General features: G+C 33.0%; 1 protein-coding gene across 8 annotated transcripts in view; it reads right to left on the bottom strand.

The window, feature by feature from the left end:
- LOC126976468 (diacylglycerol lipase-beta) overlaps positions 1-24,071 on the bottom strand; it is a 99,333-nt gene that overhangs the window by 59,091 nt on the left and 16,171 nt on the right. The gene's annotated exons all lie outside the window — the stretch shown is intronic.

Below are 24,071 nucleotides of genomic sequence, written 5' to 3'. Positions count from 1 at the left end.
GGTTGTCTAACAGCAAGAAACTCTATCTAGATGTAAAAATTATCTAACATATGTACCGATATCTTAACAAACAGAATCAATAAATAAATAATAATTTCAGAAAAGGCATCCAGTAATTTATACATAAAACAAAACACCAACGCTATTTATATTCATAGACTTAACTTCCGCAACTTTATAAATTACACATAATATTCCTAGCTAGAATCATAGAATATTACAAAGATTAGCTATTCACTTTTTTATATTATTAACGGCCGTTCCCAATATACTACTATCTGCAGATTGAGATTAATTACTACCTTCTACTGTCGGTAATTAGCTGACAATTATCTGAAGCTGCCCCAATATACCCGATAAGTCATTCTTATCGCCTTATATTGGGACACGTGAATTGCAATTTCCATACAAACTTCTATCGCTGGTAAAGTAACGGATAAGGTGAGTTACCGTCGATAAGTTTATTGGTGACAGAAAAGTCAACGACAGTTACGATTTTTATCTCAAGTAGGCCACAATCGGAGATAGACTGAATATTGGAAACGGCCGTAAGTTGCGCGTAAAGTGATCACATTACCATTCTAGGTAATACAATAAATTCTGTTAACAAGTTCTTATACGCTTTGTCTATGACTGAAACAGTAATTTGCATCAAAAACCCATTAGTTTAGTATTTATTGCTGTGGGCATAAAAACAATGTAGAGTTTAAATGGATATTTCCATTCGTTAGATCAAAAGTATGTTACTTCTAACACTTCGCAGAAAGCCCACGCTTTTGTATTCCCGTCCATCATTAAGCCTCGTATCATTAGCCCAGTAATTTCACTGGCTACGGCATTCTTCAAACCAAAACTCAACAATGCTTTTTAATAAAAGAATTTAAAAAACTAAAAAACACGCTTTGGTTGAAAGGATAATGGTTGAAATTTAAAATGAACATCGATTCCTGCCTTATCGACTTTAGGTGAAAATTAACTATATCTTATTATATAAATTAACAAAAATCTTGAAAAATTGAAAAATGGAATAATTTTATCTAATTAATGTCGGTCCTCGATAAATCTACAAAGTTTGAACGAAATATTGCCGTTTAAAATGGGTCAAAATCGCACCCAAATGAGTCGGTTACAAACAAACATACATACAAGTGAAGCTAATAAAAAGCGTGTAAAAAGGCGCCGTTGTGCGCCCTAACTGGCATCCTGTGCCAAGAAGATAAAATACCCGAAAAAACCCACCGCTAAAATGGTGCTATTTATGAAGATATTTTGAGTCAGATAAAATAATAATGGAAAAATTACACAAATTTATGAGCAGATAATTCGTGTAATAAATAGAGCTAGTATGAAAGGTGATGTGAGTAGAAAAAGCCAGGGCTATAATATTTCAGGCTGGCAAATTGTGGCATGGAAATCTGCGTAAGGGGACGCTTAAATTACTCTCTCATATATTGATTTTATTGGCTAACAAATTGGTATTACTAAGGGGTTGATTGAATAAGACATTAATTATATTGGCGGTTCGTTGCAAAGTCCTCGTGAAATGCGTGGGGGCTTCATCGTGATTTATCTGCTGCTGCCGAAAATAATTAACGAAATAACTTGCTATATAATCAGTATTTCACTAAAATATTACTTTTCTGATTCGGTTCCTACATAACATTACGTCACCTTTTGCTCTTAATAGTGATTTTCATTATTATAACACTAGAAATAAGGGATTACTTGTAACTTATTCTAGTATGCCTCATAAGATACATAATAGCTTTAAGGGCACGGACTAGAAAAAAAATAAGGACTCCGTGTCACCTTACATAACAGTGTAGCACCAAAACAAGCCGATTAACGTGTAAATACATAGCCCCACGCATAGATTTACACTACTACAGGCCGATAGCCGGCCATTATGAGAATTGTCATCGTCTGTGACAGATCAGTTTGCGTCTCAATAAAATATTTTAAAAATGCCGTTGTGCATTGTGAAAAAGTGTAGAAACGATACTATATAAGTATTTGTAGCCACATATAATTATTTAAGGGAGAAAAATTGTGAAACTAGTATCCCCTCACCGCATTAACGTAACCGCACAAACACTAGCATAACGGTGCTTCACTTGCTAATATCACGGCGCGGAGTCCTTCTTTTTTACTCGTCCGTGTTTAAGGGTAAATGTATACACTTTTATAATAAAGTCCCAGCCACTGTTAAGGCATTATCCTAAATGATTTATAAAAATAGTCTCTGTCGTAAATCCTACTACTCCACAGCTGAATATCTAAGTGATCCGATAGCCTAAGCCCTAGTCCCAGGCTGTATAATACTTAACATTACCATTTTTGTAGTTGTTTCTAGAAATGTTTGCCACATATTATTAAGTTTCTTATAAGTAGGTAAGTAAGTTATATTTTTAAAATTAAATTTTTTTGCAAACGCCAGGTGAGTTAACGATTTGAAATGTAAAAAAAAAATGCATGTAATAATAATATGATTCTGATAGTCTGTAATGACGTCAATAGAAATCTGAAAACATGACGTTTACGAAAAATACATTTTAATGAATAATGACTATTTGATGTATATTTAATGAATGTATTCATATTAAAGCTATGTTGACAAAAAGTTTAACTATAAATGCTTAGAGACGTTTAAGATATAAAGATATCGCAATTACATCTTCTCACTTTTTGGAACGAATTGTTTTTACGGCATAATATGTGACGCAACGAAAAAGCGAGCTCTCGTGTGTGTCCAGCTTAGTTCGAACGTTATAGTTAGTCAAATTCTGACCGCATATTTCAATCAATGTGTAAGTTACAGTGTAGCTAAATTGGTCCACACTTGTGATGTACAAAAGAAATCAAATCTTCTGTGAGACGTCCTGTGTAGGAGTGCACCCGAATAGTCTCTCATAGCCTTAACACAGGGTCGGATTTAGTTCGGTCGAAGCATCGGACGCGGTCCGGTACTAGACCATATTCGATTGTTGGTCGCATTGTCCATCGCACAAAATTATTATTATAGTCCGGACCGTACCGAGTACGATGCCGGACCAATTGGTACGAGCCCACGCCCGCCGGACCATCCGATGGTCTGGCCATACCAAATCCAACTAGTTTAGGCTATAAAACAGTTATATTATAGCATCAAATTGTAAGATGTATTATAGGTGGCCTTGATAACAATTCATGACAAATACGACCGCTGTCAGAAGCGTATCGACCGAGAACTTAATTTAAACATACATAAATACATACAAGCATTTACAATTCAAATTCAACATTTGCACGCACCAAACGGGATTCGAACCCGGACCCCCCTGCTCAGTAATCACTGGACTAAACAGTCATCATTAGAATACAATTTCCAATTGTTGCTTTCCTGTACTTCCATCTTCATTAAAATTGTAATTTCCTTCACATTTCTATCAATTTTAATTTCGATTTTTCTCTTCGTCGAAGGCGAAATCTCGTTCGTCAAAAAAATTATAGCAGAATATATTATTTGAGTCATATTCAGTGCCTCAAACGAGTTAATTTAATTAGATAATTATAAATATAACATAACATCATGATTACATACGTTGGGTTTAAGAATTTTTGTATAAATGTTCATTAATTATATACCTTTATGAATATTAATATAAGAATTTCTATATAAGAAGGTTTTAAAACTACAAAACACGGAACATATCCAAAGGTATGTAATATTTAATTGCTTGTAATTCTGTTTGAAGTACTACATAACACTGACGAATGTTTAATTAATTGTAATGGGGCTAAACTATCGTTTACAAAATGAAGGTATTATAGCTAAAATAAGTGCTTGTAGAACGCACTGATAAAATATTTTTAAATGGGGTAGATTTAGCATACGCATTGAGTGACTTCAAATAGTCCCTATCGGGGTTATTTTCTGATTGTTAGTAATGGTTGTTTAAAGAAAGTATGACAGCGTCAGGCCTGTCTCAAACCTCGTGTAGGTATCGAAATCGTAAGTACGTGCAGCGGCCTCTACAGAGTAAGCCAGCCAGTAGGGACTCACAGCGAGCAGCGGCACAAGCGTTATGTTGTCACCTACTTTACAGATCCGACCGATATTTAAAATAAAGCAATGCATATTAAAGGTCACTGCGATCGAAATAATTTTTTTAAGCTTCTTAAAGACGCTGAAACAATTTATAATGAAATTACCATTCATGATAGCTACCTATTTATTTCCTATTACTAAGTAGGTTTGACTATGTCGAGGTCTTGCAACGCATACATTACTATCTGCAGCTAATGTAGGTTTGACAACGAAATAATATTGGTTTAAAATTAAGATTATATTATTATATTATACTATTTTTATATTATAGAAAAAACTGAACTGTAAATATATGAAGACCTTATTCTAGGTACACTTTTAGGCAAAGATGTCAACTCTAATTTCGTCAGAAGAGGAAAGAGCCATGCGATTGAAAGAGAGGCAACTTCTAGGTGAATAAAAATGTAGGTTAGTAGCACTGTGCGATCTGAATTACACCTTATTGTATGACCGCAGGAGTCCCTATTTCTGTAATTGATTTTGCGGAGTGAGACTTCCGTACTTGTATATATTATATTCTTTGACAGTGTCAAAAAGCAGACATAATTACGTAGGTAACTAGGAACCTATTCCCGTACGACATAAATAGAATCTCATGTACCGTCGTCCATCTATGTACTATGTAATACATATTAATATCAATAATGCCTACTATTATGTCACATTGATATAACCGAATGTGAAGCCACAGAATAAGAAAGATAATTACACAATGACGGTAAACGCAGTCTCAATGTCAATTACGATAAATTCTGTTGTTATACAATAAGAACGATAAGGTGCAGTGTTCAACGAAATATTGTGTTAAATTGTAGCTAGACTTATTTTGTTATACATTACATAACAACTTTTAAGGTATTTTATATACCTGATTGAAAATTACATACCTGGAAATGCATCAGCGAGAATTTAGAGATGGTAAATTGTGTAAATTGAAACATGTTAAGTGTAGATTTTGGAAATTTTAATTTGTTTATGATGATAAAAGGCCGAGACGAGCAGGACGGTCAGCTGATGGTAATTGATACGCCCTGCCCAAGACACAGCAGTGCCACTCAGGATTCTTAGAAAACACTTTCAAAAACACCTTCCCTTCCCTTCCCTAAAATATGGTCGAGGGAGGCGATGGCTGGTCCATGCGCCATGCTCGTGAACGGGTGCTACTCGTGGGGGCTGGATCTTGTTACCGGGAGGTCTACTGGATGTGTTTTTTTATTATTATTATTTCCTTTAAAGTTAAAGTTATTATATATTTTATTTTATGAAATGCTCACATAATGCCTCTATTTATTTACGGTATGTGTGGATTGATGCATCTACTATACTCAATAACTCTTGTGTTTATAAGTATTAATTTACTTTTTATTCTTTTTTTGACTTACTCATGTCAGCCTTTCAGTTTTTCACTTTTGAGTATTTTTGTTGCGTCACTTTGCATATATTGTAATTGAAATGATTTGTAAAACAACTAAAATGTAAATCTTGACTTAAAAGAGTGGCAATGAGTTTCTTGCTACTTCTTCTTATTAGCTCAACACTTTACGAAGTAGCGGTAAATTCAATAAGAAACAATATTTATATATTTTTTTTTTGACATTCATAAGTGTCATTTCTGTGACCTACATGAATAAAGTGTTTTTGAATTTTGAATTTGAATTTTGAAGAAAACCTAAAAACTCTGAGGGGCACTACAATTGCGCTCGTCACCTTGACACATAAGATGTTAAGTCTCATTTGCCCAGTAATTTCACTAGCTACGGCGCCCTTCAGACTCAAAACACAATAATGCTTACATTACTGCTTCACGGCAGAAATAGGCGCCATTGTGGCACCTATGGGTACTATGGTACCGGCTAGATGAACCCATGGGTTCTCTGAGCCTCCCACTGGTATAATTTGTGATTTGATCTGAATCACGATGTATTTGGAAGGCCATAACTGGAAAAGACCAGTCACCGCTATGGTACGAATATTCTCTCTTCTCTTCTTCTTAATATTCTCTTAGGCGGCATACAGGAGTTCATACAGATGGAGAATGCCAAACTCAAAGTCACGAAGAACACACGGATTGATAAAAGAAAATAGAGTAGGAGGCTCTTAGGATGGAATCCCGGTGGTCGGTGATTCTAAATCTCATGGCAGCCTCAAACTTTGTTAGGTTGACAGCGGTGAGCAGAATCTTTAAGTCAAGAAAAACCGAAGAACCGTGGGTGGGTGTGATTAGCGCAAGGTAGGATTGTTAGCTGGACAGCGGTGAGCAGAATCTTTAAGCCAAAAAAAAAGTTTCTATATTTTCTTGACTTCAAAAAGTGATGCGGTTATCCTATTTTGAGAAATAAACTATTTGAATTTGAAAAATTTGAAAGAAGAACCGTGGGTGGGTGTGATCAGCTCAAGGTAGGATTGTTAGCTGGTTAGCGGTGAGCAGAATCTTTAAGCCAAGAAAAAAGAAGAACCGTGGGTGGGTGTGATCAGCGCAAGGTAGGCTTGTTAGCTGGTCAGCGGTGAGCAGAATCTTTAAGCCAAGGAAAAAGAACCGTGGGTGGGTGTGATCAGCGCAAGGTAGGATTGTTAGCTGGACAGCGGTGAGCAGAATCTTTAAGCCAAGAAAAAAGAACCGTGGGTGGGTGTGATCAGCGCAAGGTAGGATTGTTAGCTGGTCAGCGGTGAGCAGAATCTTTAAGCCAAGAAAAAAGATCCGTGGGTGGGTGTGATCAGCGCAAGGTAGGATTGTTAGCTGGACAGCGGTGAGAAGAATCTTTAAGCCAAGAAAAAAGAACCGTGGGTGGGTGTGATCAGCGCAAGGTAGGATTGTTAGCTGATCAGCGGTGAGCAGAATCTTCAAGCCAAGAAAAACGATGAACCATGGGAAGGATGTGATTAGCGCAAGACAAGACCGACTTCTTCTTCACAAGCAAGGCGTAATGGGCTGTGGAGCTACGATGGAAGTTTTAGTAGGATTTCCAAAAAAACGGTACCTAACCCTGTACTTCATACCATGTTACAGAAGAGTAAACTATATCAAAGTGAGGTTAATTATACCGAATACTTAGAACAATAAAAAAAATACATAAATATGATTAGGATTAATTACTATTATTAATTATCGACGGACAGATGGCCGATGGGGACTAAGGTCCTCTTACCGTAAATCTACCGATTTATAATTCGTAGATCTAAAAAGTTCTCAGCTATTGATCCGTGATGATTGACCTCTTAAGAATCATAAAATTCTTTTGACTTTTTGAGATTAAGCATGTTTCCACTGCAAAAACACTTTCTTAGTGTACAACTTAGTAAATATTATACGTTTTAACGCACTAGCTTAACGATTTGATTTGGATTTTGGAAGGCACATGGCCATAATAGAATAGCTCATTGAGTAAGTATTGTCATAGTAAACGGTAGATATACATAAAATAAGGAATGTTTGTCTAACCCAGTGGTTCCCAAGGTGGGGCCCACGCCGCACAGGGGGGCAATTTAAAAATGGACTCGACACGACTTTAACCATTTCTCTTTGGCAAAAGGCAAATTCCAAGAATGTTCAAGAAAACCTTTACTACCGTTTAAATGAATTTAGAAAAATCAATATTAAAATTATTTTGAACTTCAGTTGTTCATATTATGTTTTGAAAATTTACTTACGATTTTTTATATCAATTTTAGAGTGATTTTTTCCTTAAACTTATCATTTATATTTCTTAAGGGAACAAAACATTTTAAGGTTAAAAATTATGTATGGGGGGCATAAAAAGTTTAGAAACGTTAAGGTGGGGCATGGTCTAAAAAAGGTTAGGAAACACAGATCCAACCTAACGCATATACAACAAATGTGAAAGTAGGTACTTCAAAACTTCGTCAATTTAAGTTAATAATCGTGAATAACACAGAATCTCCCAAAAAACCACTTTCGTAATGCAGTAAAGAATGTTATTAACAACTTTGTTGGCCAGTGTACATTGGAGGTACAGTACAGTCAAGTCTTCGTAGTGTCCGGTTATTTCAATTGCATTCATTATGTACGAAGAATCCATGACCTCAATATTAAAGTGAGTGAAACAAGCTATAGAAGACGGTTGATATTAACATTACCTATCAATTATTTTCTTAGAGTAATAAATCAAAGGAGACGGTAGCACGTAAAAGTAGAACAAAAAACCTGACTTGCAAATTCAATTAAATCACTCAAAGTTAAGGATTATTATTTCGTTATAAGTTCAAACGACCCTCGAGCACCGGCTCTTTAAACAAGCACCTCACAACAAGTGGTTCAGTCAAAATGTAGGCACACATAATATAACTTTTACTAATTATAAAAATATATACTTATTTTTTCACTGCCCCAACGGCCATGTGTCCGTCGAACTATGTGCCCTGTCCACTACCTTTCGCAATCATTACATTTCAGTCCTCGGATGGCGACCACGTACCGGAAGACGCAGTGTTGGTGGGCCCCCCACAAGATGGACCGACGATCTGGTCAAGATCGTCAACAATATAAATGTAAGTTATGTGTATATATAAGCCATTTAAGTACTTTTGATATAAAATATTTTATTGTATTATTTAGTTCCTTCTACTCCATTGTTTTACATAGCTTTGGGTCAGATGTGACCCCATGCGACTACTTGTGTGTTCTTTAATGCGCCTAATTAAGGGTTCAATATATACCTACACTTAGCACAATTATATCGGAAATTTAATAGAAGCGTATATATATCAATTATAAGAAGAATATTTGCCTGTTTTCAGTTTTACCCGACAAATTACATACAATTTTATATCCTCTATGTATGAGGCAGATAGACAGACCCACCAATGCCGTCTTCACTTGGTTAAACACTTTAAGATTACTTCTAATTAAAACTAGTCAGTAATGTGATTGTATTTTGATGGAACTCCCAAGGATTTATGTAAACAATTCATTTGTCTCGCAACAACAATCGGATCGCGTCAGCTTATGTTAATCGAAACTCATTTCAAACAATAAAGTTAGTCTGCTAACTACGAGTATTTCCTCAATATCTGAATATTCATTCATCATATTGAATATAGTTCTAATTAGCTTAATAATGCGTGCACTTATTTTCAGTCTGTTCTTATGATTTAATTAATAATAATAATAGTAATTCTTTATTTGCATAATGTGTGTATATAAGTTAACAAAACAATCCTATACGAATCAACACATTAACCAAAAAGGGATGCAAATTACATTACCTCCACATCATTATAATCTAATCTATAAAATTATCATGTCGCGGTGTTTGTAGTTAACTCCTTCGAAATGGCTTGACCGATTCTCATGAAATTTTGAGTGCATATTGGGTAGGTCTGAGAATCAGACAACATCTATTTTTCATCCCCCTAAATGTTAAGGGTGGTCCACACGTTTTTTTTTTTAATTTTTTTGACATTTTTTTTAAATATGTTTGATTATGAGTCAGCATTAAAAAATACATACAACTTCAAATTTTCACCCATCTACGATCAACTTTTGTATCGCGATTTTAATATCGGCAATACAACGTTTGCTGGGTCAGCTGGTATATTAATAAAATTCTGACATTACAGCCACTATTACAGCACATATTATATATTTCATTGTTACATTATATTAGCATTTACACAAAATATACATGTCATATACATATTATGTAGTCAAAGTTAAACACAAGATTATAAAAAAGAAAATCACAAATTTAAAAAGTCAGATACAACATAGAAATTGTAATAATTTAGCCATTCATATAATTCAGTTTTAAAAGGACCGATATTCAACATTTTAATAGCATCGGAAAGTTTATTAAATATTTGAATACACATGGCATGACAAAATTAGTAAACAAAATAGTCCTGGGTGCTTTTTTTGTAAACAAGTCTATTTGGATATCGTTGGTCGCGGTCATACATTTCCTTGGCAGTAGTGAAAAGATATTTAGGTCTCTTTACAAAAATACATAAATAAATAAATTTCGTAAATGTATAGGCACGGCAAGGTTAACAATTTTAATTTAATAAACAGCGGTCTACGCGATTCGTACGGACCTACCTAATGCTTTTTGGATGTTTACGCCATTACCCCAAATTATAAGACCGTATCTCAAGATAGATGCAACATGAGCATGGTAAGCTGACAGTGTGGTACCTATATCCGTAATCTTTCGTAGGCGCCTCAGGGCATAAACAAACTTATTTACTCTACCACAGAGCTTATTTATGTGTGATGTCCATTTAAGTTCATTGTCTAAAATAATACCTATTTTTTTCATCCATAATGACCTCATTATATTCTATTTTTAAATTATTACGTAGAGCATTTGAAAATGTCATATAGTTCGATTTAGTTTAAGATTATTCACATCAAGCCATTTTATCATTGTAAAAGACATTTAATAATTAAATCTTACTAAGAATTAGGCATAAACATAGTTATAACGAATTTTTAGTTTAGAATTTTTAGATCAATATTATAATTATCTGTGTCTCTCTGTTTTGCTTTTTTTTATATTATTTGATTCTGTAACTGTCTTAAGGTATTTACTACATCTTATTTTTTTTTTCTATTGACAGAACAGCGTCTGTCGGGTCAGCTAGTTTTACCTATACATATAAATAAAATTGGAGTGTCTGTTTGTAATTTTGAAATAACCGATTTTTACAACATGTATATGAATATATATGCGGTACATACACCAAAATAACATTTTAAAAAATTTTTGTCTGTCTGTTTGTTCCGGCTAATCTCTGAAATGGCTGGACCGATTTTGACACGATTGTCAGGTAGCTAATGTAATAAGGAGTAACTAAGGCTACGTTGATTTTAGAAAAAATCTTTTATTTTAGAAAAGAGAAAAAGTAATGTTGCAATGTCCAAGAAACGGTTTAACTCTAAAAATAATTTATATGGCAAAACAACGTCTGTCGGGTCAGCTAGTTTAGTTATCGGAGACAAAAACTGTTTTTACGAGATATAGGTACATTAAGCTATATCTGCTACGTCAAATTGATTGCGTAAATATTTCCATTATCTTGTTTACGATCGACGATTAGTCTTTGATAACATTTACAGAACATTTAACATTTTACTATAGATGACAAAGACTTTTCGAGAATTTATAGTTCCGTTTGTTAGCGGACTTAAAAAACATGGCCTCCACAGATTATTAACACAACAATGAAACGAGAATTTATAATCCTAAATTACCTCATTGCTATGAATTTAAATGATTTGTTTCTGACAACCAGAATAAAAACATTGAGAATTAAAATACTAAGAATCATGATTTGTATATTTTCAATATTGAAAATTAATATTGATCGTAACATAAGACTTTTATTAAATGATTAAGATTTTTTAAGATTAAACATTAACGTCTTAAATCATCTAATATATAAAATTCTCATGTCGCGGTGTTTGTAGTTAAACTCCTTCGAAACCGAAAGTGCATTTTGGGTAGGTCTGACAATCGGACAACATCTATTTTTCATTCCCCTAAATGTTAAGGGTGGTCCACGGCAATTTTTTTTTTAATTGTTTTGATTTTTTTTTATATTTGTTTGATTATGAGTCAGCATTAAATACATACGACTTCAAATTTTCATCCATCTACGATCAACAGTTACTTTTGTATCGCGATTTTAATATCGGCAATACAACGTTTGCTGGGTCAGCTAGTAAATATATAATTTTACATATTAAGTATTCAAAATTCTAAGCAGCTAATTTCAAGCGTGGCTCCGTATACGACTTTACAATCAAAATCAGTTACAGTAACTAAATATTCGCTTTTCTATCTTGCTGTATCTCCATTACAAATATTGTTTTATCACGCTTTGTTTGTATGTAAAGGCATAAGCATAAAGGCATTTATTTTCTCAAAATTGATTCCTTTAGAATTCTTTTTGATGTTATTTCTAATAACTACTAGATACTAATACCGCTTCGGAAACAAATGGCGCTCCGAGAGATAAGAAGCGGCGCAAGAAACTCTCCCAGCATTCTTTTTTTGCGCTCTTTTCAATAAAAATATACAATATTGTACAGTCATTTCTATTGCTATAAAATAATCACAATCTAGTCCCAGGCTGTCCGATCATTTAGATATAGATTTACGACAGAGCCATTTTTTTATAAAACAGATAAATTTATTTATAGATAATGCCTGAACAGTGGCTGGAACTCTATTATAGAAGTGTATACATTTATCCTTAAAGCTATTATGTATCTTTTGAAGCCTACTAGAATTAGTTACAAGCAATCCCTTATTTCTAGTGTTATAATATAAGTTAGTATACAGTAATAGCCTTAACAAATGATCGGATTTGGTACGGCTGAATCCTCCGACGCGGTCTGGTAGCGGACCGTATTCGATGGTATGTCACATTGTCCATCACACAGCACTATTATTATTACCATCCGGACCGTACCGACTTCAACGCCAGACCAATTGGTTCGACACGCCCACCGGACCGTCCGATGGTCCGGCAGTACTAAATCCGATCATGTGTTTAGGCTATAAGTATATGGAAAATACAAAATCAAAATCATCAAAAAAACTAATTTTTATCACATTTTTTTGTCTACATTTTATTATAATCTGTCTCATTCAACAAAAAGTGTGTTCTTCTGGTATTCATTGGCTTGCTTGGAGAATGGCTCTTGCCAAACTCAATTTCCATAATTAAGCATCTGGTTCGCTAGACGCATAAATTATCTGGGCATATAGACATAACATATTACTTGATAACTTTTCAGTAAATCGAAAATTATTTTAGGGTTCAGGAATATATGTAACAAAACTCATGCAAATATGATTTAAATCTATTCAGTAGTTTTTGCGTTTTGCCGATAGAGAAATAAACAACCAGATAAAAATTCAACAAACTACTTTTATGGCTTCGGTGTCGAGCACATAGCAAGTATTATTTAAAAAAAAATGTCCAATGTACAGTTTTACTTTCACGATTTTATTGCATGTATAAATATGTTTGTAATGACAATAATAATATGTAACAGAACGCAACTTGATCTATTTTTCAGACAAATTTAAAAGGCAAGTTACCTTAAACACATTATGGCAGACTCCTTTTATAATCAACATGGCATGTTTTAAATGAACTGATAGCTATATTTTGATAGACTCATAAAACAAGTCATCTTACCAGATTAGTTAATAGTTTGAAATCAAGTTTTAATAGAATAACTTATACATAGCATCTGATCAACCAGAAATTAATATTGATATTCAAAAATGGAAGTGGACAGTTATAACAAAGAGAATGTAAATACTACGTAATAAGAGGCCTAAATAAAATATGAAATCTAGTTTACTATGAAACGTGAACTTATTTGACATAAGTTAATCCGGCTACGTTTAAAAGCGAATATTTGCTTTTAAAACTTAGTGAATTTCAGCTATCTTTGTCTTTTACAAGATTATAGCCATATGGCTATAATCTATATATATAAAAATGAATTGCTGTTCGTTAGTCTCGCTAAAACTCGAGAACGGCTGGACCGATTTGGCTAATTTTGGTCTTGAATTATTTGTGGAAGTCCAGGGAAGGTTTCAAAGGTGAATAAATATGAAAGTGTTCGGAATTAAATAAAAACAACAATTTTGTTTTTCCTTTGATGTGTCCCCCGTCGTCCGATATTTATTTTGTGTGGACATATTTTTTCTATGAGAGAATTTATTGACGCACGGTTTGACAGTGCTACTGTGAAACAATTTTATTACAACCACAGGGAGCATATTTTACGAAATAATTCTTGATGTTATGATATATTATTGACAAATTAATAAAAAACATTATTTTATTTATTATATACAGAACAACGTCTGTCGGGTCAACTAGTCTGTTATATATATAATATGTTATATAACTTACAAGAAACTCAACGGCCACTCTTTTCAATCAATAGAGTATTTTACAATGGCTGTAATATACAAAATAAATTAGTTTGTTAAGTGCTGCATCCAATATATGAATCGTGAAGCGTTTTAAATATCAAATACCTACTCCATAAAAAGTAATAAAGAATAAACTGTATAAATATATAAACTATCGTATATTGGATGCATCAAATTTTAGAGCTTGAATTCATTGTTTATATAAGGATACTTCGTGAACATGATGGTCGTGATTACTGTCATAATTAGTGATCACATTCAACAAATAGAATGATTTTTTTAATAATCACTACCACATTTATTTTCACACTTTTTTCACATAACCTCAAAATTTATGAGAAAAATTCAAATAAACAAGTTTTTGGTTTTTTATTTTTATCTTATACAAAAAATTTTTTCCATGAAATTTGGTGAAAAGTCGTGTTTATATACCAAATACACTGTAATTCTCACATTCTCACGTCAAATTATTAGCTTTTTCAAAAAAACGATGGGCTTGTTGTTCATTGAAATCTCTTCTTTTTTATGGTAAACAAAAGATATATATTACTATGGGAAATGTTCTCAGAAAATGCAAAGAAACGAGAACAAAATCGATATTGAAAAATTTTATTTTACTCGAAAAACGTAAGATACCACTTTACCATTGATAAACAAAAAATAATGGAAATTAGCAGCAAATATGTTTTTGTAATATTCTCTTCGCATTCCAATGGGGTTTATCCTACTGATATTTTTTTGGTTTCAAAGATTATCGACCCTGGTCTATAAGCAATTATTTAATATTATTCAACATATGGACTGGGAGTTTCTTATCAGTTCTTCTCCCCATATGATTGTTTACCAAACGTTATTTTCACTACCTATGGTGAATAAATATATTATGTACATCTAATCTCTTCTATAAAATAATAAGTATTTGTAGCTTATCTTTCTCACATTCTGTGTGTGTAAGTGTTACATTTAGTATCACTTATTGATGTTATGTTAGCTAGTAACATCTAATGTATATAGTATCGGGTGCTTTAAAAAATACCGTTTTGCTCTACTAAAAAAGCAACTTGCTGCGGAGAAATTGAACCACTTCCACTGGAATTCAAGAAATTCCTTTCTCTAAAAGATTTTTCTGTGTACGGACATAAACACACGCTCACACTCAGGCACACTCAGGCACACACATAAACACATACACACACACACACACACATACTAACATACACTTGCAAGGGTCAAGGGCCAAGGGCAAGTCATATTACATTTTATAAAAAAAAGATGGCTTAAGTAGGTAATCGGGGAGTCACAATAAATCACTCCGACTCAACACCTGGGGGAGGAGGGGATGCTGTGTGGATTCCATGTCAGGTGAAGCTGAGCCTTTTCCTTTTGCCTTTTGTTTCATCGCGTAGACAAATTTTTCACTTTATAGTTGTAATGTTTTGTATTTCAATAATGAATTTATTATTATTATTACTATTTGCTGAATTCAATAAAAAAACATACAACCATATGAGGATATGCTATGACCCCAAATGGAATTGTAATTTATACTGATAATGGTAAGATGTACGACTCTACTCTCGTAACTGTTATGTATTAATAAAATAATAAAATTCATTTATCATTCAAAAATGATTCGTTAAGAATGCTTCTGATGTAAAATAAATCACAACTTCTGTTTTAGAAACAAATCCCACATTCCCTAATTTACCAGTGGGAGTTTATCCTTTGCACAGGATGCCGGCTAGATTATGGTTACCACAACGGCGGCGTGTTTCAGTCTGAAGGGCGCGGTAGCAAGTAAAATTACTGGGCAAATGAGACTTAACATCTTATATCTCAAGGTGACCAGCGTAATTGTAGTGCCGCTCAGAATTGTTGGGTATTTCAAGAATCCTGAGCAGCACTGCATCGAAATGGACAGGGCGTATCAATTACCATCAGCTGAACGTTCTGCTCCCTTCCCTTACTTTTATAAAAAAAAAACTCTGAGAGTGAAAAATCGGCGTAAGCATGGATCTACAAATTACAATAACAACTTCTCTAATAGAGTTACTGCATGATAGAAAAGGAAAGCGTATCTATTGTTACTGTAAAAGATTGTTGTCGACAAGTCGTAAACAGTCAGCCACGATTAGGATTAGAGATTTATAACCTAGGTCCTAAAGAATCATTAAGAGAAAAATTTTAAGAAATAAAAATTTTGCTGTTGCTTCTCAATATATTCTTTATAATGTTCATAAGCACATAGAAATTTGCTAGAAATTGTGACAGTCATAATGTTAATACGAGGAGCAAACAAAAACTTGTTATGCCTACTACTCGGATAAGTCTAGTTAGTAAGTCTTTTATTGGGCAATGGTTATGCTATTACAATATGATCTCAGATAATGTACAAAATAAATGTGTTACGAAATTGATAATAATTGTTATAAAATGTTTGTGTGGGAAAGATTATTATAACATAAATGATTTTCCAGACTGGGAATAAAGCGGACACCCTCAGGCTCTTTAATTATAAATGTTTAGATTAATGCGACCATTCTTTTCAGACAATACTTTATGTCATAAAAGGATAGTTTTGTCTTACCTCTAGTAAGTTAAAGTAAGGATAGATAGGTTTACAAATAAAATTTAAAAAACAAAATTTTATGAACGATGCGGGATTCGAACCCACGACCTCCGGCATTCCGTGCCGGTGCTCTAAACCACTGAGCTAACCGTTCGATTACCGCCTCGTTACAAAATTCTGTTTGCTTTGTTCAACTCTCAGGTTGTAGCTTCGAATGTGTTCTTCGTTGTAGGTTCGAATCCCGCATCGTTCATAAAATTAGGTTTTTCAAATTTTATTTGTGTATTAATCCTAGAAGTGAGGGTTATCACTTTAAAAACATAACAAATTGTTTAGAAAGATAGGTTATTGAAAACGGCCCTATAACTATATCGGACATAACTATGGATAGATAAGATTAAACGGTGATAGCAATGTATCCGTAACAAGAGATACGTTATTGAAAACGGCTGTAAGTCCATGTCGTAAGAAAATATCGTTGTCTGACAATTTTACTGGCGGCCTATTTCGTTGCGAAGTTTTATTATATGCGTTTATAGATTAGTTATTACTTATAAACTTCATTGTGTTTGAGCATAATAAAATTGTTATAGGTGTGCATTGATAACAGGTTATTGTTACTGTAACTTGTAAATGTATAGTTAACTTTATAACTTCTTATTAATAAAACCAAATTTTAATATATTAAATCAATTGTAATTTCTAAAGTGCATTAAAACTCAACTTTTAAGTTATTATTACTCTACAGTTTTAGTAAATTTTGTTTATTTTTCTTTAATTCATAAAATACCACCGACATAGCCCAAATGATTGCGAAACTGAAGTGGCTGTGGGCAAGGCACATAGTTCGACGGACAGATGGCCGGTGGGGCAGTAAAGTCCTCGAATGGCGACCACGTACCGGAAGACGTGGTGTCGTCCATTTTATGGGTAGGCCCCCCAGAGATGGACCGTTGATCTGGTCACACGATCGCCGGAATACGTAGGATGAGGGCAGCGCAGGACCAATCGTCGTGGAGATCTTTGGGGGAGGACTTTGTCCAGCAGTGGAAGTCTTCCAGCTGATGATGATGATAAAGACATAAAATACTTTTTAAACGATTAAAACGCGTGTAATTATAACTGTATTTTAACATTAAGTTTTCGCTTAATAGTTACATTTCTATTATTATTTTATTCCCGACGTTTCGTGAACATTGCAGAGCACGTTTTCAGGGGGAAATTTACAGTAACAATTACACGCGTTTTAATCCTTTAAACAGTATTTTATTTAAATGTGTAACACTCGCGTTAATCAGTCATGTTAGCATTATTGAAATAAAAAAAAATCCTGTTAAATTGCTTATTACATAGCATATAAATCAAATCAAACCAAACCAAATACAATATGTATATATAGATTCTCAACGAGTTCGATTAACTTTGAACGTCACTTGAGTCGGTGTGCGCGACTGTACTCAAATTAATTCATTCGATAGTGCCCCTTCCATTATTATGATAGATTGCTACTTCAGGCCGTGAATTTTAAAATATATTTAAATTTGTATGATATAAAAGTGTATATTTTTAAAACGTTGATATTTAAATGCTTCCATAATATCTTTATTTGTGAATGTGTGTGGATTGATGCATTTGGTATACTCAATAACTCTTGTGAATTTTTAAAAATAATAGTCATTATTTCTCATCCAACCTTTTCCAGCGACTTTGACCAGATAATCGGTTCATTTTGTGGGGGGCCTATCAACTTTGTGTCTTCCTGCCTGGCGATTTGTCCGTCGAGTAATGTGCCTTGCCCCACTGCCACTTCAGTTTCGCAATCATTTGGGCTACGTCGGTGACTTTGGTTCTCCTACGGATCTCCGGATTTCTGATTCGTCATCGCAGGGAAACGAAGAAATCATCTTTCAAAATAAATTTATATTTTGTTTTATATTTTATATTACGAAAGAGAAGTCCGTCTCTTTTTATAGGATAATAAATTTGCAACAGCTACGTTCTAAATTTCATTTCATTACTAAAATTAGTAATATGTATTTTATAAATAAAATCTTAGCTTTAGAAATTAAAGCAAATTGAACTTTCGATAGACCCTATTAACCAATTTTAGACATACCGCTTTAACCGTGGCATTTATTTACAATATAAACTAACGAGATAAGAACTAGCGTGGGTGACTGTTTACGACCTGTCAATCAAAATCAGTGACAGTAACCATAGATTCCCATACCTTTTCTATCTTGCTGTATCTCCGTTGGAGATGCTCTTGTCTCTGGCACGATTTGTTCATCTATGAGCTAGTGTATTGTAAGTATATGGGCCGTGGGAATCCTCGAAATTAACAATAAAAAAAACTCTCACTCACATTTATCTTATCTTAATTTTAATATATATAAATCCATGAGATCCAATCGAGATATAGTTTTTATTTCTATTTGGGATCCATAATTATTTTTATTTCCAATATTTGTTTTGTATGCACAAATTATCTATGAGAGAATTTATTAACGCACGGTTTGACAGTTCTGCTGTGAAACATGGAGCATATTTTACGAAATAATTCTTGATGTTATAAAATATTACTGACAAATTCATAAAAAACAGTATTTTATTTATTATTTACAAGACAACGTCTGCCGGGTCATCTAGTCTTCTTCTATACATATAAATTAAATTGGAGTGTCAGTTTGTAATATTGAAATAACCGTTTTTACTATATGTATATGAATATGTATACGGTACGTACATCAAAATAACATATTTTACAATTTTTGTCTGTCTGTCTGTATGTTTGTTGCGGCAAATCTCTGAAATGGCTGGACCGATTATGACGGGACTTTTATTGGCAGGTAGCTGATGTAATAAGGAGTAACTTAAAAATAAATCCTTTTTTTTAGAAAAAAAAGGAATGTTGCAATGTCCAAGGAACGGTCTAACTCTAAAAATATGGCTAAACAACGTTTGCCGGGTCAGCTAGTAGAGTAGGTATACTAAGGCACATCATATACGAAACGCTAGTTTTGAAATGAACACAAAAGATACTGTTACGAAAAAAAACACAGGTAGTAACAACTTCCAGTTTTCACTTCAATCGTTGTGACCGAATTATATGCGACCGGTTCTTGAATATACACTGACATAACACACGGTCGCATACATATTATATTAATATCATTGACGAGGATATTAATATGTGACCACAATGAAGATTAACAGGTTCCTGTGAGGACTACGACACCTCCCTCCATACATATGATACAATAATGGTGAATAAATCAAATCAAATCAAAATCACTTTATTCATTTGCTAAAATTGACACTAATTATGAATGTCAAAATTTTTCTTTTTTTTTTACATTTACCACCACTTCGGAAATGATTGAGCTTTAATGAGAAGAAGTGGCAAGAAACTGATTGCCACTATTTTAAATTAATATATACAGCTTCATTGTTTTACAAATCATTTCAATTACAATATATGTAAAGTGATGCAATAAAAATACTCAAACGTCAAATACTCATTGTCTTACAAGAGTAAGTCAAGAATGTAAATGTAATTTAATACGTAAAAACAAGAGTTATTGATTACAGTAGAAGCATTAATCCATACTCAACGTAAATAAATAATGGTATTTTATAAAAATAATTAAATTAAAGAAATAATCTAATAGCTATTCTATAACAAATGTGAAATTATATCGAAATTGACATTTTTGACGATACATTTAGGTCCTGCAGCAAAATGTATTTAAAAAAAATAACGACCACGATAGATTATAGTTTCTATTTGATTGTTAACGATGTATCTAATTATTAATTCTTCACATATATTTTTTGTCATTTCAGACTAATAAATAGGTATTCATATATAAAATTCTCGTGTCACAATGTTCGTTCCCGTACTCCTCCGAATCGGCTTGACCGATTCTCATGAAATTTTGTGAGCATACTGAGAATCGGCCAACATCTATTTTTCATACCCCTAAATGTTAAGGGTGGTCCACACGATTTTTTTTTTTAATTTTTTTGACATTTTTTTTTAAATTTGTTTGATTATGAGACAACATTACAAAATACATTTAACTTCAAATTTTCACCCATCTACGATCAACAGTTACTTTTGTATCGCGATTTTAATATCGGCAATACAACGTTTGCTGGGTCAGCTAGTTTTATATAATAATTAAGATTAAATTTTTAACTTTTCTTTTTTTTTAATATCGAATGTACGTAATTCGAATAGCCAATCTAGAATTAGTATGTAAGTGCAAATCAATAATTGTTAATGTTGAGTTAATAATGAATACAGAGGTATAAAAATAGGAATGGCTGAAGAAAGTGGGAGGCTCCTTTGCACAGGAAGCGGGCTAGATTTAGGGTACCACAACGGTGCCTATTTCTGCCGTGAAGCAGAAATGTGTATAAATTAGTGTTTCGGTTTAAAGGGCGCTGTAGCTAGTGAAATTACTGGGCAAATGAGACTTGACAACTTATGTCTCAAGGATCACCTTTTGCGCTTCAGAGCGCAATTGTAGTGCCGCCCAGAATTATTGTGTTTTCTATGAATACTGAGCGGCACTGCATTGTAATGGGTAGGGCGTATATTGATTTGGTAATTGTACCATCAGCTAAACGTCCTGCTCGTCTCGTCCCTTATTTTCATAAAAAAAGTAGTAATTACTTGAATTCAATTAAAATTAACGTTTACATTCGTTATAGTGTCCTTAAATGTCAAAATCGCCGGTAGTGCCTTTAATGACATGCAAAAGACTACGCTTTTTACAGCCTAAAACGATATGTGCGCTCTAGCACTGACCTCCACTATATACCACTGGACTGGCGGCTGTCAAAGTGCTTTTGTGCCTGTTAAACTTACCGTTTTGCTGAAAATCGCTCTTATTTTTTTGACCTTTGACCTTGAATAAAAAATTTCACTGATTTTAAGCTTGTTGGGACTTTATGTAACTTCACTCTCATTTTTTGGTCTAAATTGACCAGACTATCTTTTACTATTTATGAAAACACGGGACGAGACGAGGAGGACGTACATCTGATGGTAATTGATACGGACAGCCATTACAATGCAGTGCCGCTCAGGATTCTTGAAAAGCATAACATATTTAAGATACTATAAAAGCCTTTTCAAGATTGACTGTACAAGACGCCTGTGCGGTAAAGAGTCTAATGATTAAAAAATGGTAAATGTTATTAGAAAATTAAGATGAAAAGTCTTTTTGATTATTTAATTTTTTTTTAACATTGACTTGATAATTCTTTCGGGTCTGTGTTATGTGTCAAAAAATTATTATTGAATATTAGTCACTATAAATTATAGTTTATATACATATCTATATATATAAAAATGAATTGCTGTTTGTTAGTCTCGTTTTAACTCGAAAACGGCCGGACCGAATTGGCTATTTTGGTCTTGAATTATTCGTGGAAGTCCAGCGAAGGTTTAAAAGGTTAATAAATATGAAAATGCTCGGAATTAAATAAAAACAACAAAAATTTTGTTTTTCCTTTGATGTGATGTGATACATAATTTCTATCATAGAATTTAATGACGCGCGGTTTGACAGTTCTGCTGTGAAACAATTTCAGTATAACAACAGGGTGCATATTTTACGAAGAAATTCTTGATGTTGTGATATATTAGTATTGACAAATTCATAAAAAACATTATTTTATATATTACTAGCTGACACAGCAAAAATAACTGTAGATGGGTGAAATTTTGAAGTTGTATGTATTTTTTAATGCTGACTCATAATCAAACAAATTTAAAAAAATGTGTAAAAAAATTATAAAAAAAAATTTCGTGTGGACCACCCTTGACATTTAGGGGGAAGAAATGTTGTTCGATTCTCAGCCCTACCCAATATGCACTCAAAATTTCATGAGAATCGGTCAAGCCGTTCGCAGGAGTTCAATGTTTAACACCATGACACGAGAATTTTATATATTAGATAGCTGAACCGACAGACGTTTTTCTGTATATAATAAATAAAATAATGTTTTTACATATATTAGTTTCGATACATTTATTCAATACATACGTTTGATACATTTTCCTTATTACATTACATTCTTCCTAGACTGCGTGATTCTGAATCGAATGACTAATCGCTCATATTTTTTGGCTTTTTTAAGAATTAACACGTTTTTAAACTTATTGACTAGCCCGTTAAATGATTTTATAAAATAATGGTACACCACACACCTTGAAATTGAGACGATCTTCATTAATATATTTCATAAAACGAAATATATTAATTAACTTAATGTAATTTATGTTTAAAATCAAATCAAATCAAAATCAGTTTATTCACGTAGGTCACGGAAATGACACTTATGAATGTCAAAAAAAAAATATTTTTTTTTTATTTAATCTACCGCTACTTCGTAAAGGGTTGAGCTAATGAGAAGAAGTAGCAAGACACTCATTGCCACTCTTTTATATCAAGAAAAGTAGGTACCTGACGTTTCATGCGTCCGTTCTTCTCAGGCATATCATTTTCGAAAGAATGGAAATTTCTGCCTTTCACAAAGTGATGCCGATTCACATACATATTTACATTTACATAAATATTATCATATCTTTTTTAAATTGAGTATTTGATGATAGTACCGTATATGGTTATGGTTGTGGTTGCTTTATCAAGTGCTTACCAAACAGTGACTGATATATTTTACATTTATTTGAAGTGTTTATGGGTTGATGCACTTACTGTCACTCAACTCTGTATTTTGTTGCTTACCCTTTACATATTGTTAAAGTAATTTGAAAAATTATAAACCCTAAAAATATTTATTAAAAAGAAAGTCAGTGAAAATTGAAACTTTTCTAAAATAGCATAAAAATAATATAAAAAATTATATTTATACGCACTTTTTTTTTGATCAAAACGAAAAAATCATATTTTGATATTTTAAATCACTGTAAAATCATCTTTATTCTTTTATAACTGCAACGAATTACGCGGTTAACATTGAAAAAAAAAAATGTAGAAACTACTTTTTTTTCCTTTACATTTATATATGTAAATATTGTTTCTAAAAGTGCGATAGAAAATAAATAGAAACAATTTTATTTCATTAGATCGCTTGATTTTTGCAAGGCGAGTGTAGAACACAACCTTATCCGCCTCGCTTATGAGAGCGTGCAATAAAATATTTTACTCAGCATACTTAAAAGTTAAAGTCAGTCCTATTAGGTAATTAGTTAGTTTTCTTTTTGTTACAGTATAGCAAACGAGTGTTATATTATTTTGTACAATGTACATGTAGCAATAGATATTGTAATGATATATCATAACAAAACCTCAAGGCTGAGACGGAGTGTAATTTGAGACTTCTAAACACAGCTTCTAATCAAAACGAATCGCATATATATATATAGTCATTTAAACTTCTGTAGACGATATCAAATTATCAGGAAAAATAAAAGTGATTATTGTTTATTAAAATTACCAGCTGCTGGCGTAAGAAGTAT

This window comes from Leptidea sinapis, chromosome 41 (assembly GCF_905404315.1).
Source record: "Leptidea sinapis chromosome 41, ilLepSina1.1, whole genome shotgun sequence".
NCBI classification, from domain to species: Eukaryota; Metazoa; Arthropoda; class Insecta; order Lepidoptera; family Pieridae; genus Leptidea; species Leptidea sinapis.
Note: the sequence above shows the minus strand (reverse complement) of the source record. Positions and strands in the feature narration are given on the sequence as shown.